Source organism: Arvicanthis niloticus, chromosome 1 (genome assembly GCF_011762505.2).
Source record: "Arvicanthis niloticus isolate mArvNil1 chromosome 1, mArvNil1.pat.X, whole genome shotgun sequence".
Classification (NCBI taxonomy): Eukaryota; Metazoa; Chordata; class Mammalia; order Rodentia; family Muridae; genus Arvicanthis; species Arvicanthis niloticus.
Genome location: NC_047658.1, coordinates 63,035,923 through 63,050,888, shown reverse-complemented (window position 1 = coordinate 63,050,888; position 14,966 = coordinate 63,035,923).

Sequence of the window (14,966 nt, the reverse complement as noted above, 5' to 3'; positions counted from 1 at the left end):
ATCAGATATTAGAAATAGAAAGATGAAACTCTTCTCTTGGAAGGGTGCTTACACTTACATACATTAGGAAAGAAAGTTGCCCTGTAAGGATTAATGTTACACAAAAGGGTGTGACATTATGAGATCACTCATAAAGAGTGCCCAAATCAGCCATAGCACATGTAGGGTAAGAGCTAAGGAAGTCAAGGGACATGAAACTTACAATGACATTAACTTTCAAAAGAATGCTGGATTGAAACTTAGGGTTACAAGACAATGAGCAGAACGAAGTGTTAAGAGTTTGCTTGAGAATGTGACCAGACCAGGCTGGAGGAAAGGGCTATGGTGTTTGTGCTGTGTGCTAGTCTCTGCAGGCTTGCTATATGAAAGAGCCACCTTCCTAAAGGCAGATCATAGGGGAAGAGCAGAGGGATCTGAAAAACATGCTTTTGTCCAAGTCAAAAAGGCAGTCTCTTCCACATATTAATTGTCCTAATACAGAGCACTCTACTTACTATTGATATTTATCTATATCCAGGCTTGTAGCAATTGTCTAAAATATAAATGGCAATCCATAAATAATGCATAAGTCTTCTAGAGGTCAGAGGACAACATCATGTGTCAGTCCTTTCCTTTTGTCTTGCTTGAGACAGGGCATTTTGTTGTTTGTCACAAGGATGTCATGCTAGCTCCATGAATTCTCTTGTCTCCAATTCTGTGACCCATCTGTAAACATATGTTACCACACTGGCTTTTACATGGGTTCTGAAGATTCAAACTCTGGTCCTCACCTCTGACAAGCACTTTATTTACTGAACCATCACCAACCCCCTGACCAGGAAGGGTTTGTCTTAGCTCACAGTTTGATGGCAGAGTCCATGATAACAGAGAAGTTAGTGATCTATGAGGCAAGCAATGATGATGTTAGTTCTCAGAAAGTTACTTCTTTTCATTCAGTTCAGGATCAGCCCATAGAACATTGTCGCCCACCAAAGGTAGGTCTTGTTAACCAGATCTTGACACTCCTAACACACTTATTACACATGAGGCTTGTCTGCTGGGTGATTTAGATCTTGTCAAGCTGATGGCCAATATTAATTAATCATCACAATATTAACTGTTGTAAACCTTCAATTCTAGCCTTAGCATTATATAGTTTCATTTAGATTACTTTATAATTTAGATGTACATTTTAGTAAACCTAGCTATCATCTAAGCTATTTAAATTCTTCAAATTTACTCCTATAATTAGGCCTGTTTTCCAGTTATTTCTGTTGCCTGAAAGATGTGCCCTTGATTTTTATATGAATGATTGTTTTTGTTTTTATCTAAATTTTTGTTTAAATTCTTATTAATAAATGCTGTCTGTTAGGCAGGGGAAAAAATGTATTATACAGAGAATCAAATTCAGAACCTGTTGGTATTAGCAATCAGGCATTTCCACTGGTCTGTACTCAGGGATCTAGTGGCAGCTCATGTCATCCCCCACTTCCCCCTCCACTTCTCCCACCCCTGTAACCAGGTGCAACAGGAGCAAGAGGTAAGGTGCATAAAAATGCCACAACTACCCCAGGTCTATCTTCTCATTCCCTGTCCATCTTGTTCTCTATCCCCAATACCCTCTCAGTCTCTCTCCCATTCTCTCCTTCCCTCCCTTCCTCCCTCCATCCCTCCCTCCCTTCTTCCCTCCCTCCCTCAGTAGCTACTGTTCTCTCTGTGTCCCTGTCTCATGTTCTCTGTGTGTGTCTTTTCCTCTGTCTCTCTGTCTCTAACTTTCAAGTTCCCACTCCAAGACAGCCATTTGCTTTCCTCTCCTGCAATAAACCTCTTCCACTAGATCTGTTGGGTGGCATAATTCCTTAGTGGCACACTTTGGCAGGGATCCATCATAGGTACCCCCAACTCTCACTGCTTTATCCTATGAGTTCTATACTAGGGAAACCCTCTTCCACTCACCACACTGCCAGTCTAATAAAATTACTGCTCTTTGCTATATCTTAGGAATTAAAATTATACATTTGTATATTTTGTTTATTGTTTAATATATATTTTTATATTGAGCTGCGAGTTCTGTAGGAGGTGAAAATGTCTTCTCTGTAACTAATTATTATGACAAAGTGGATCAGAAGTAAAACTAATGCTCATTATGTATTGGTAAAAGGTGAAACTTCTGGCCTCATTGATTGTCCTCCTTTCTGTGCTATGCATGCCACAATTTTATCTATTACTTCAGAGCCTGAGACAGACAGGCAAACAGAAATGGACAAAGGCAGAGAGAAGCTCATGCTATAACCCAGACAGGCTTGAGACTTGCTGTGTTGCTGAGTCTGGCCTCCAACCTGAGCTACCCAGTTACTGTTCTAGTACTGTGAAGAGACATGGTGACCAAGAGGATTCTAGTAAAAGATAACATTTAATTGGAACTTGGCAACAGTTTCAGAGTTTTAATCCATTATTGTCATGGGAGGGGTCGAGGAAGTGTGGTAGCACAGAGACACTAGGGCAGTAGTTGAAAGCTACATCCTGATCCACAAGCCAAACTGAAGACACTATTAGGCTTGGCATAGGCTTTTGAAACCTCAAAATCCACCCCTACTGACACAAGTCCTCCAACAAGGCCACACCACTTAATCCTTCCTTTCAAATAGTGAGACGCCCTGGTGACTAAGTATTTGAATATATGAGCCTATGAGGGCCATTAGTCAAACCACCACATATTTGTTTCTATAACATTTTATTCATTTAATTCATTAAATTATTATTTATTATGATTAAATCAACACAGTCAATTGCCTTGACTTTTCATTATTTTTCAGCAAATTTGTCAATAGATCTTGCATAATATTAAGGAGGCTATAGCAAACTCTTCCCCACTTTTTAGAGAAGTGTGGCACCTGGCTCAGTACTAGGCAATCCATGGACCAACCAGTCAGCCTTTTATACTTGTTCTTCTTCAGAGTACTGAGACTGTATCTGATCCAAAAATGTGTGATCATGGAGACTCAGCTGTAACCACTACTCCCTGCTTCATATACGGTTACCAGAAATGTATCCTCCTCAGAAGAAGCAAGCACAAGGAAGACAAGACAGATATATAAAGAGAAGTAAACACTAAAGCAAGGACATACCAAAGCTTATCACAGGTGACTTCTGTGAGGTTTCTCAGAATCCCCCCAATACTTTTAGCTGCTACAGTAAGTTCTGGCTCAAAACGTCTGTAAGATAATCAGTCACCTTGATAACAGAAGATAGAAAGGTAAGAAAAAAAGGCAGGAGAAGAAGAAGAAGAAGGAGGAGGAGGAGGAGGAGGAGGAGGAGGAGGAGGAGGAGGAGGAGGAGGAGGAGGAGGAGGAGGAGGAGAGGAGGAGGAGGAGGAGGGGGAGGGGGAAGGGGAGGGGAGGAGGGGGGAGGAGGAGGGGAGGAGGAGGAAGAGGAGGAGGGGGAGGAGGAAGAGCCACCACCACCACCCAAGAACAGATTTATCTATATTTTTGTGGGCCCACACAACTCATTTTACCTGTTAGTGGATTATCTTATATTTCCTCTATATTACTATAAAAACTGTGACCAAAATGTTTTTAAGAAACTCTGAGATCCTAAGTCCTGCTGACATATAAAATACCAGAAGAAGTTTGAGCTGAAGTGTGCATTAAAGTTTTTTGTTGGCAATTAGTTGAAAGTTCAAAAACTGAGAGGTTATATGATCATTTTTTGTTTATTAAAATGTAGAGTATTGGCTAGAAAACATTAAATGTGAACTTTTCCAGGAGTTGGGAGCCACAGCAAGTCAGTTTTCCAGGCATCAAAGAAGTAATAAACCTCAAAAGTAGATGGATCTTTTTCTGTTCAAAACATATCACTGAGGAATTTTAAATTACTACTTCTTGGGTTATCCCTCTGCATCAAGATTTTCTAACTAATATACTGAAATATTTTTCGGCCATACTTCTTTAAAAGTCATTTCCTCTTAAAATACATTTTATGGATTTCTTTATGAAGAAGAAGAAAAAGGGGAAAACCAGAAAGATGAGGAAGAAAAGACAGAAAGGTGGAGGGCGAGGGGAAAGCAGAGGAGATACCAATAGGTGGGTGGATGAAGGTGACTTCAGTGAAAAATGTCTCCTGTAGGCTCATATTTGAACCCTTGGTTCACAGTTGGTGGTGGTGTTTCAGGTGATAACCCAGCCTTACTACTGGAAATGTATCACTGGAAGAAGATTGACAGGTCACAACCTACTTTCAATATGTACTATCTGTTTTGTCTACAATGGAGATGTGTTCTCTACACTTCCTGCTCCTGCCATCAAGCATGTCACTAGCTGTTGCACGCACCTCTTTTGTGTCCCCTTCGCCCGCGAAAAAGGACACGGAGGCAGTAATCGAGTATCACTACAGACGAGGCTTTACTTCTTGTAACAGCAGAAGCGGAAAAGGCCTCAAGCCCGGGAAAGGCACTGCTATATATACCCTAGAGTGGCATGTTCACTTCTGATTGGCTGTTCACTCATCACCCCATATTACGCCCCGGGATGGGCAGTGACTTTGGCGTGCTTTCTGCCTTTTGCAACTGCGCAGTCAATTGTTTACTAGTGGGAGGACAGGATGCCCGCGCCATCTTGGAATGGCAAATCACTGCGGTCCCCAACATCTCCCCCTATCTATATATTTAAGATGGAACAGCCTATTGCCTATCAAGCGCGGCACCAACTCAGTGAGGGAAAGCAGAGGCCTGATCCCCTGTGCAAAATGAGATATTGTAATGGGTTTACTTTCCATACCCATCTCGATGCCTTTTGACGGGGAAAGGGAGCCTTCACCCTGGGGTGCCACCAGGGGAGGTTTCTTGGCATCAAACCTTTGTGCAATCAGGCATACTTTCGGGAAATCTATCCACACTCGTGGAACATTCCCTGCCGAGTACCCACTCGCAAACACCTCTAAATATTCAGGTACCGGTTCTTCAGGCAAGGGCTGGCTGGACTTAGACCTCTCTTCGACCCAGTGCAATGGGCTGAACCCTTGGGGTGCATCGACTGAGGGTCTCAGTCATCAGCTACTTTCTTGGCCTAGATAGCCAAATTTCAGGGGGAAATGCTTGCTCCAAGACTACTAGTGCTTGGGCGATAGCGACCTTGTCACGTTTTTGTTGGGCTCTGAGCTTACAGACCAACCATCATGAACACTAATCCACAACATAGGGCTGCACCAAGCAGGCCTATTCCCACCCTTTAAGAAAGAGAGAAAGAAAGAAGGAAAAGGCGGAGGTAGGCCAAGAAGTAAAATCGCCAGGGGTAACAGGGTCCACTCGAGTTCCATCAAGGCTCGAAATCCGGATCTGCAATTGCTACTGCATCTGGTCCAGCTCCCTAGTCCACTTCCTTGGAACCCGATTTAGGAGAGTCCAAATGCAAACTGAGAGCATCTGCAGATGAATCCTCTGGGGGGGTCATTTTCAGGAACCGCGAGTCGCCTCGTCAGTCATTCTGGCAGCCAAAATGGCTTCCTCCTGTGGAAAAACACAAACCGCTCCCCTGGATCTTATTAAAATAGGATCCGGGCCTTTCCATTGACCAGTCAAAACATCTTTCCATTTTATCATTTCTTTTGGCCTAGTTGGTTCCAGGCAATGGCGATCAGACGCTGTATTGCCCTGACTGTCCAAATTCAAAAAGTTGAGGGTAAAAAGTGCCAGAGAAACAGTAGCTCGTGGCACCATGGGCAGAGCTTCCTCAACTTCTCCTTTTTGTTTTATCAAATAAGTTTTAAGGGTACAATGAGCACGCTCAATGATGCCCTGTCCCTGAGGGTTGTAAGGAAGACCTGTCAGGTGTGTCACCTCCATATGGCGACAAAATTGTTGAAATTTTTGAGAAGTGTAGGCTGGTCCATTGTCAGTTTTAAGGATTTTCGGCTTTCCCCAGGCACTCCAAGCCTCGAGGCAATGTTGAATAACATGGGCCGCCTTTTCTCCGGTCAATGGAGAGGCGAACATAACTCCAGAACAGGTATCAATGGAGACATGCAAATATTGTAATTTGCCAAAGGATGGGATGTGAGTAACATCCATTTCCCAGATCTGTAATGGCCTGATTCCCCGAGGGTTAATTCCTGTATGGGGAACAGGTAGGAATTGACAGCAGTTTTGGCATTGAGTCACGATATCTCTGGCCTCCCTTCTAGAGATGTTAAATCGACATCATAATGTCTCAGCTGTCACATGAAACCTTTTGTGAAAGGCTTTAGCCAAATCCAATTTTGGCGAAAGGGCAATTGCAATCAACTTTGTGGCTCGATCTGCCAGGTCATTTCCACGGGACATAGGTCCCGGTAAGCCTGAGTGAGCCCTAATATGAGTTATAAAGACAGGGAATCTTCGCTTAGCCAGGGTAAGCTGAATCTTTTGAAAAACTTCTACAAGTCTGCTAGATGTCTTAATTAACCCAGCAACTTCTAATGCTTTTACTGCATTAACCACATAGAAGGAATCTGAAACAATATTTAAGGGACCTGGAAAGATTTTCAGAACCTCTGACACCACTAAGCATTCCACAATTTGAGGTGAGGTTTCATGATATTGTTTGGATGTAACCTTATCATTAACCACATAGGCACCCACTCCTGTTTTTGACCCATCCATATAAACTACCATTCCATCTGGGAGTGGCTCCTGAGACACAATATGTGGAAATATGATAGCTTGAGTTAAGGCAAATTGTAAGATGGGATGCTTAGGATAATGATTATCTATTTGACCATTGAAGGAAATAACCAGCACTGCCCAAACATCAGAGGTCGCCCTTAGTATTTGGACTTGATGGGCAGTATAAGGCACTATCAAAACCTTAGGCTCCCTTCCAAAATGAGTAATGGCTGCTTTTAGTCCACGAAGGGCAAGTTGAGCAACTGCATCTGGATACCTTTCAATGATCTTTGCGGGAGAAGCATTGGGATGAACCCATAACAAGGGCCCCTCCTGCCATAATACAGCAGTTGGTAAGTGTCTAGTTTTAAAAACACATAAGTCAAAGGTTTTGGTTTCATCTATGCGTTTCAACTGAGCATCTTGTAAAGCGTTTTCTACTACTTGCAGAGCACGGCTCACAGCTGGTGTTAAGGCCCTCGGTAAGGAAATATGAGCATCCCCTTCCAAAATATCAAATAAAGGTTTCAGCTCAGCCGAGGGAATTTTTAAAAATGATCTTAACCAATTTATATCACCTAATAATTTCTGAAAATCATTCAAAGTATGTAAATGGTCTCTACGAATCTCCAATTTCTGAGGAATTATCTTTTCTGGATAGATAACTGTCCCTAAAAAGGAGCCAATTTCTGAAAATTGAACTTTCTCAGTAGCAACATGTAGACCCCACTGTTCCAAGGTGTTTAATAATAAGGAGTATGAGGTCTGTAAAGTAATTAAATCTTTATGACACATAATAATGTCATCTGTGTAATGGGCCAGCAGCAGAGAGGGAAATTATTTCTTAATTAGCTCGAGGGCCATTTGTACATACAGCTGACATATAGTGGGGCTGTTGGCCATGCCCTGAGGCAGAACTTTCCACTGATATCTTTTATCAGGTTCAAAATGATTAATAGTAGGTAGTGTAAATGCAAATCTTGGTCTATCTTGTGGACACAAAGGAATAGAGAAAAAACAATCTTTAATATCTATAATTATGATTTTCCACTGCTTAGGCAAGGCAGAGAGTAAAGGCAAGCCTTGTTGCACAGAGCCAAATAGTCGCATCTGTGCATTGACGGCTCTTAAATCATGTAAAAGCCTCCACTTTCCAGATTTCTTTTTAATGACAAATATGGGTGTATTCCAGGGAGAGGTGGAAGGTTCTAAATGACCGAGCTGTACTTGTTCTTTAATTAGTTTTGTAGCAGCTTCTAATTTTTCAGAGGATAGGGACCACTGAGGAACCCACACGGCCTCCTCTGTGAGCCAGGGTATGGGCATAGAACCCTCAATGGTAACTAGGGAAAACCCAGGCCTTGGCTTCCTGTGTTTGATTCTTGTGAGACAGGATCTAACCTTCCTTGTTCGTTCCTGCCAAGACCTTTCCCTTCTTTAATTCCCATGCTCTTCATAATGTTTATAGCTTATGGGGAGTATTCACTAGTCAGAACTAGCCCTAGGCCTTGTAAAATATCTCTTCCCCAGAGATTGACAGGGAGAGGAAGCACATAAGGTATAAAACTTCCTGTTTGACCCTCTGGTGCCTGCCAAGTCAACGATCGAGAACTGACTGTGGGACTGGCCTCGTATCCCAATCCTTGTAGGGAGTGGGACGATCTTTTTACAGGCCATGCCTTAGGCCACCAATTAGAAGAAATAATACTTTTATCCGCTCCTGAGTCCAGAATTCCAGTAAAGTTCTTCCCCTCTATTGCTAACTGTAAGGTGGGTCTAGTTTTAAAGTCAACCACCAGATGAGCGAAGTCAGTTCCTGAGGAACCAAGCCCTTGAGCACCTCTAAGCTTCTCGGTGGATGGAAAACAATCATGTAAGCTTGGAAGGACAACCAATTGAGCAATCCTGTCCCCAGGGGAGATGGAGAATACACCTTGTGGGCTAGAACAGAGAACTTGAAGTTCTCCGGTATAATCCTGATCTATTACACCAGGGTGTACCACGAGTCCTTTTAAAGTAAGAGAGGAGTGGCCTAAAATAAGGCCGACAATTCTTTCTGGCAGGGGGCCTCTATAATCAACTGGGATCGGCTGCACCCCCATGTGTGGCATTAGTAAGACTCGGGAGGTGGAGCGGAGGTCCACTCCTGCGGAACCCCTTGTGGCTCTGCAGCAAAAAGAGTCCCCTGAGTGTTCAGGAGTGTCCTATATCTTTTGGGGCCCTGGAATCTTGGGCCCGTATATCCGTTTTTTGAAAAATTTTCTTCCTTAATGGCTGAGGGATTTGGAGGGAGGATCTGACCTCTTATATCTCTAACAGAGCGGCAATCCTGAGCCAGATGATAGCCCTTTCCACACCTAGTGCACAGCTTTGATGGTATATGATTATTTGGGCACTCTTTCTTCATATGTCCCACCTTCCCACAGGCAAAGCATCTGGCCATATGTTTTGAAGGGAATTTTCCACGATTCTGACCCTTAAGGAGCACTGCAGCCATTTCTAGATTAGCTGCTGCAAGTCCGGCATTAGTAAGGGGACCTCCCAAGCCACGGAAGACTCTTAACCAGTCTTGTAGCCCTTTGGCTCTCCGAGGAGCAATGGCTGCACGGCATTCAGCTATGGCATTTTCAAAGATCATCTGTTCAATTAATGGCATTGCTTGCTCTGGTTCCCCAAAGATTCTGTCAGCTGCCTCAGTCATGTGAGCCACAAAGTCAGAAAAAGACTCATTAGATGTCTGAATTATCTTGGACAAATAAAGGTTACTGCCTTCCTTCCTAGGGAGAGACTTCCATGCCTTTATTGCAGCTGATGCTATCTGTGCGTAGACCTGCCCGGGATGAGTGGTCTGGTCGTTCGCGTGTACGCCAACTCCCGCCAGCATGTCAAAAGTCCATAATTGTTGTCCCTCAGTATTTGCATTAATCCTGGCTTGTGCTTGCAGTGCCTCGTGCCACAAGGCCTTCCACTCTAGGTATTGGCCCATATTGTTAAGTACCGCCTTCACTGTGTCCTGCCAGTCTCCTGGCGTCATAGCAGCTGTACTTAATCTCTCCACTTGGGATATAGTAAAATTAGCCCCAATTCCATAGGCACGTACTACCTCAGCTAATTCTTTGATCTGCCTATACTCTACTGGGGCATGAACACGGATGCCTTCTGCCACTTCAAAGACCGGAAATGCAAGTTGTAGCTGCCTCCGGCTGCTTCCTGCCCCAGGCTCTCTTCCTCTCCTTGCCTTAGGTCTTCCTCGGAGCTGCTAAGGTTTATGGAAGCAGGCTCCTTAATGGGGTACAGGGGGCTCCCCCCGAACTCCAGTCTCTCTTCACCAGCCGGTGAAGGTTCCTTAGCCTTAATAGGCCCTGCAGTGGCCCCTGTTCCTCTTGAGTACTCTTTCCTATGACCAGGCTCCTTGGCCTGCCTCTGTTGTCCAGGATTTCTTGCCTGCTTCTCCTTTCCAAGCTCTTTGGCCTGATGCTGGCTAACACACTCTGGTTCTGATAGCCTGGAGCAGACCTCTCTTGAAACCTCTTGACTTGCCCTACTAGCTGTGCTTTGGGCTGGATCCTCACAACACAAATACACTAAAAGCGAAAACAACACGAGCAAGAGGCCAACTACTGCAGCGGGGGCAGTGGGTGAATATTCACTCACAACGAAGGCTTCCACCCCAAGCATACCTTCCAGAGACATACCTCGAATCCTGTAGTCTTTTAACCGGCCCCGAGTCTCGGGGGGCCTTCCGCAGCGCCTTGAAATTCCCGGGTTCTCGGCACCAGATGTTGCGCGCACCTCTTTTGTGTCCCCTTCGCCCGAGAAAAAGGACACGGAGGCAGTAATCGAGTATCACTACAGACGAGGCTTTACTTCTTGTAGCAGCAGAAGCGGAAAAGGCCCCAAGCCCGGGAAAGGCACTGCTATATATACCCTAGAGTGGCGTGTTCACTTCTGATTGGCTGTTCACTCATCACCCCATATTACGCCCCGGGATGGGCAGTGACTTTGGCGTGCTTTCTGCCTTTTGCAACTGCACAGTCAATTGTTTACTAGTGGGAGGACAGGATGCCCGCGCCATCTTGGAATGGCGAATCACTGCGGCTCCCAACAACTAGCTGCCATGTATTCCCATCATACTGACTCTTAGCCATCCATTTAGAACTGTAAGCCCAAAATGGACTTTCTTCCATGAGCTGTCCTTGGTCATGATATTTTATCACAGCAACAGAAATGTAACTTCCGTATCTTTCTCTGTTATATAATGCAGTTCTAAATGGAAACTTCCAAACATGCTATTTATCTGCTTTTATCATCAGCACCTAAAAAGGGACATAGCACATCTGTCTCTCTAAGCATTTTAATCATTATCAAGTTTGTGTTACTGTCAGCAAAGAGAATAAAGCAGAATTTCTGATCATTGAAGCATACAAGTATATACGCCAGAAGCTGGCGGGCGTTATAACCTGGCAAACAGTGTAACTGTGCTTCCTTAACTATTATATTTTTTTGTTTTTTGTTTGTTTGGTTGGTTGGTTTTTTTTTGTTTGGTTGGTTTTTTTGTTGTTGTTTCTTGTTTTTTGTTTTTCGAGACAGGGTTTCTCTGTGTAGTCCTGGCTGTCCTGGAATTCACTCTGTAGACCAGGCTAGCCTCGAACTCAGAAATCCACCTGCCTCTGCCTCCCGAGTGCTGGGATTAAAGGCATGCACCACCACCGCCCGGCCCCTTAACTATTATAAAGAGGAGCAATAAAATTGTATATATGCACAAAAGAATATTATTCAGCTGTACAGAAAAATAAATGTATGCAACTTGTAGGTAAATGGATGGAGCTGGAAATAATCATTCTGAGTAAGGTAACCCAGGACCAGGAGACAAATATTACATGATAACTTACTGACGCATGAAGGGCTAGCCTGCTATGGGTAGTACCATCTGTCAATAGGTGGGGCTGAGTTGTATAAGGAAGATTAGGTGAGAAAGCCAGTAAACAGTGTTCCTCCATGGTCTATCAGTTCCTGTCTCCTAGTTCCTGCCTTGCATTCCTGCCGTGGCTACACTCAACTTTTAAGCCCAATAACCTCTACCATAAAGATAAAAGAATAAAAAATAGTCACCTGGTTTATGAAAGATAGATACTGTTAATACTATCTTCATATAAAATTCTCTTAAATTGGGACTAGAGAGATGACTCAGCAGTTATGAGCACTGGCTACTCTTCCAGAGGTCCTGAGTTCAATTCCCAGCACCCACATGGAAGCTCAGAACCATCTGTACTGGGATCTGATCCCCTCTTCTGGTGTGTCTGAAGATAGCTACAATGTACTCATATAAATAAAATAACATAAATAATTATTTTTTAATTCTCTTAAATTGTGCATTGAATTTTTGGCTTTTTAAAAATATTATAATGGACTTTTTTATGTGAAATGAAACATCTTTATTATATCCACAATGGACTTATAGGTAAAGCTTGCTAGTTTCTCTTGCCATAAACAAACATTTAGGAGATTAATAAATCAAATACATCTTTATATTTTACACATTACTTTTTAATACCAGAAAACTAAGTATATAGATCTGATATGGGAACACAGCAGCATTACTGATAAGGCACTGAGTACAGATATGATGCTTTTCATGGAATGTAATCAAAGCAATTTACAAAAGAAGGAAACCAACTAACAGCCAAATATACAGAATATTAATACAATAACTCTAACTATAGCAATATGGCAATTTATTTATAGCAGTGGTAAGGCAGCATATACTATATATATATATATATATATATATATATATATATATATTCTTCATGTTTCATATAACAAAACCTTTTATAGTAGAAAAAAATATATATTATTTCTTACCTTTGGAAATATTGGAAATCATGAGCCTACGAAGAATTTTATTGACAATTACTCATCATATCTCTTGAAATTCAGAATATGGAAAGAATCAAATCCAAGAAGTTAATCACAGAATTGCCTATACTGATGACAAAAATGCAAATAAGCAATTTAATTATTCAACCTTTGGAGCTGATTAAGTAAACTGTGATCTCAATTTAGTGCAATCATTAAAATTTTTGGTTTTGAACACCATTCAAAATGCAGATCAAACATTAATTGAACAAGGCTGAATATAAAATATCTAGTTGATTTTTATCACAATGATCTAAAATAAATGAACCTGAAATATGTTAACTAGTAATAGTGATGACAATAATAAAAACATAAAGATCAAGCGAGGTACACATATTGAGATCCTTTACATTCAAATTAGCATTCACTCACTTCCAAAGAGACTCAGGAATATTAGCCACTTCTAGCGAAGAAAGTAGGCCAATAAATAAATATATCTTTAAACACATAAGACTTCTAAAATATAATGTCATGACAGCTCAGTGTTTCCATAGGCCACAAAGTCCCTGTGATGGAAACCAGAAAGAATAGAACTGATCTATAGAAACGCTGATGAGTCACTAAGAGCATGCTTTGGTAAGGGACCTGGAGGGAAACTGAAGAAAGCAAATTTATGTTCTTTATCTGAGATGGTGGCAAGGAACTAATAAAGATGAAGATAGAATGATATTGAACATTTGTTAGGTCTGTGTGCTTTGGGTGGCAGGAGAATATCTGTCTTGCTTATCATTGTTTAGAAGCTCTCAGTAAACACATACTGAATCAATGAAGAAATTCTACACTTCATGGGCGAACTGAGCTATGAGAACACTGGGAGAACTGTGTCTATCTCTTACTGTAAATTCAAAGGCAAGATTTCTAAAGAAGTTTGTTTGAATAAGATGAGATTTCAGCAAAGTTTGATTGGTCGCGAAACAGCCAAATAAATGAATCTCAACCAGTAGAGAGCATGGGCTTGGGAGAGTGAAATGGGATTGTGGGCGGGTGGGGAATGATGGTTGTTTTATGTGCCTCTCTTTCAGACTGCATAGTATTGAGTGAGTGGAAATAAAATAAAAGGCATGAGCTATGCAGAAGTCAAGTCCTGCAAACCATCTATGATATCCCATTTTATGGAGTTTGGGCATTTTGCAACAGATATGGTGATGTATGTGACAAAATGAAGATCGTTATTTCTTTTGTTCAGGACACCATGCTCAAATAAGTAAAGTAAAATTACTAAAGTAACTTCAGAGGCAATTTGGAAGTATATACTTTGTCTATACTACTGAGAAAAACTGAAGTGTAGGTCATCTACAGAACATCCCTAGATGCCCAGACGTATAGTCTATTCCAACCCACTCAACTTCAGCAGCAAGCACAATACACCAACCATACTGAACACTGGATGAGGAGTTATCCCACCCTGTCTGCTGTTTCTATGTCAACAGAAATCAGGTGATCTACAGGCGAAAAGATATTCCTTTCTACCGGGCGGTGGTGGAGCACACCTTTAATCCTAGCACTTGGGAGGCAGAGGCAGGAGGATTTCTGAGTTCGAGGCCAGCCTGGTCTGCAGAGTGAGTTCCAGGACAGCCAAGGCTATACAGAGAAACCCTGTCTTGAAAAACCAAAAAAAAAAAAAAAAAAAAAAAAAAAGATATTCCTTTCTACTCATAAATTGATACACTTGCAGTCATTATTGAAATCCTGACACAAGAAAGAAAATGTTAAGTATAATCACATGAGTGTAACTGTGAATCAAAGAAACTAAGACCAAAACCTCTAGGTCTTCTGATTATCCTATGACTGAACTATTCACAATATTTAATTTACAGATTAATGTACATACTCACCCATAGATGAGTGGATAAAGAAATTTGTTAAACACATATAATGAGTTTACCATCCATAAATAAATTTTCTTTCATGTAGGTAGAGTTGAATAAAGAGAATGAGAAAGGACATTATGCTGGAGAGTTTTGTGTCAACCTGGTGATCTGAAACAAGGAAACCTCAATGGAGAATGTGCCTTTATAAGATTTGTTGTAGAGCATTTTCTTAATTAGTGATTGATCGAGAAGAGCCCAGCCTATTACAGATAGTACCATCCTTGGGCTGGTGGTCTTGGATTCTATAAAAAAGTACGCTGAGCAAGCCATGGGGATAAAGCCAGTAAGCTGCATCCCGCCAAGGTCTATGTATCAGCTTCTATCCCAAGATTCCTGCTGTTTGACATCTGGTCCTGACATTTTTAGATGAATAAACAGCAATAAGAAAGAGTGAGCCAAATAAACTCTTCCTCCCCAGCTTGCTTTTTAGTCATGGTGTTTCATTATAGTGATAGAGACACAAACTAAGACAGACAAACATTAAAGAAAAATGGGCTTATTATGAATGTGTAAAGGGTAAAGAGGAAAAGGGTAGGAATAATTGTATAATAGGGTGA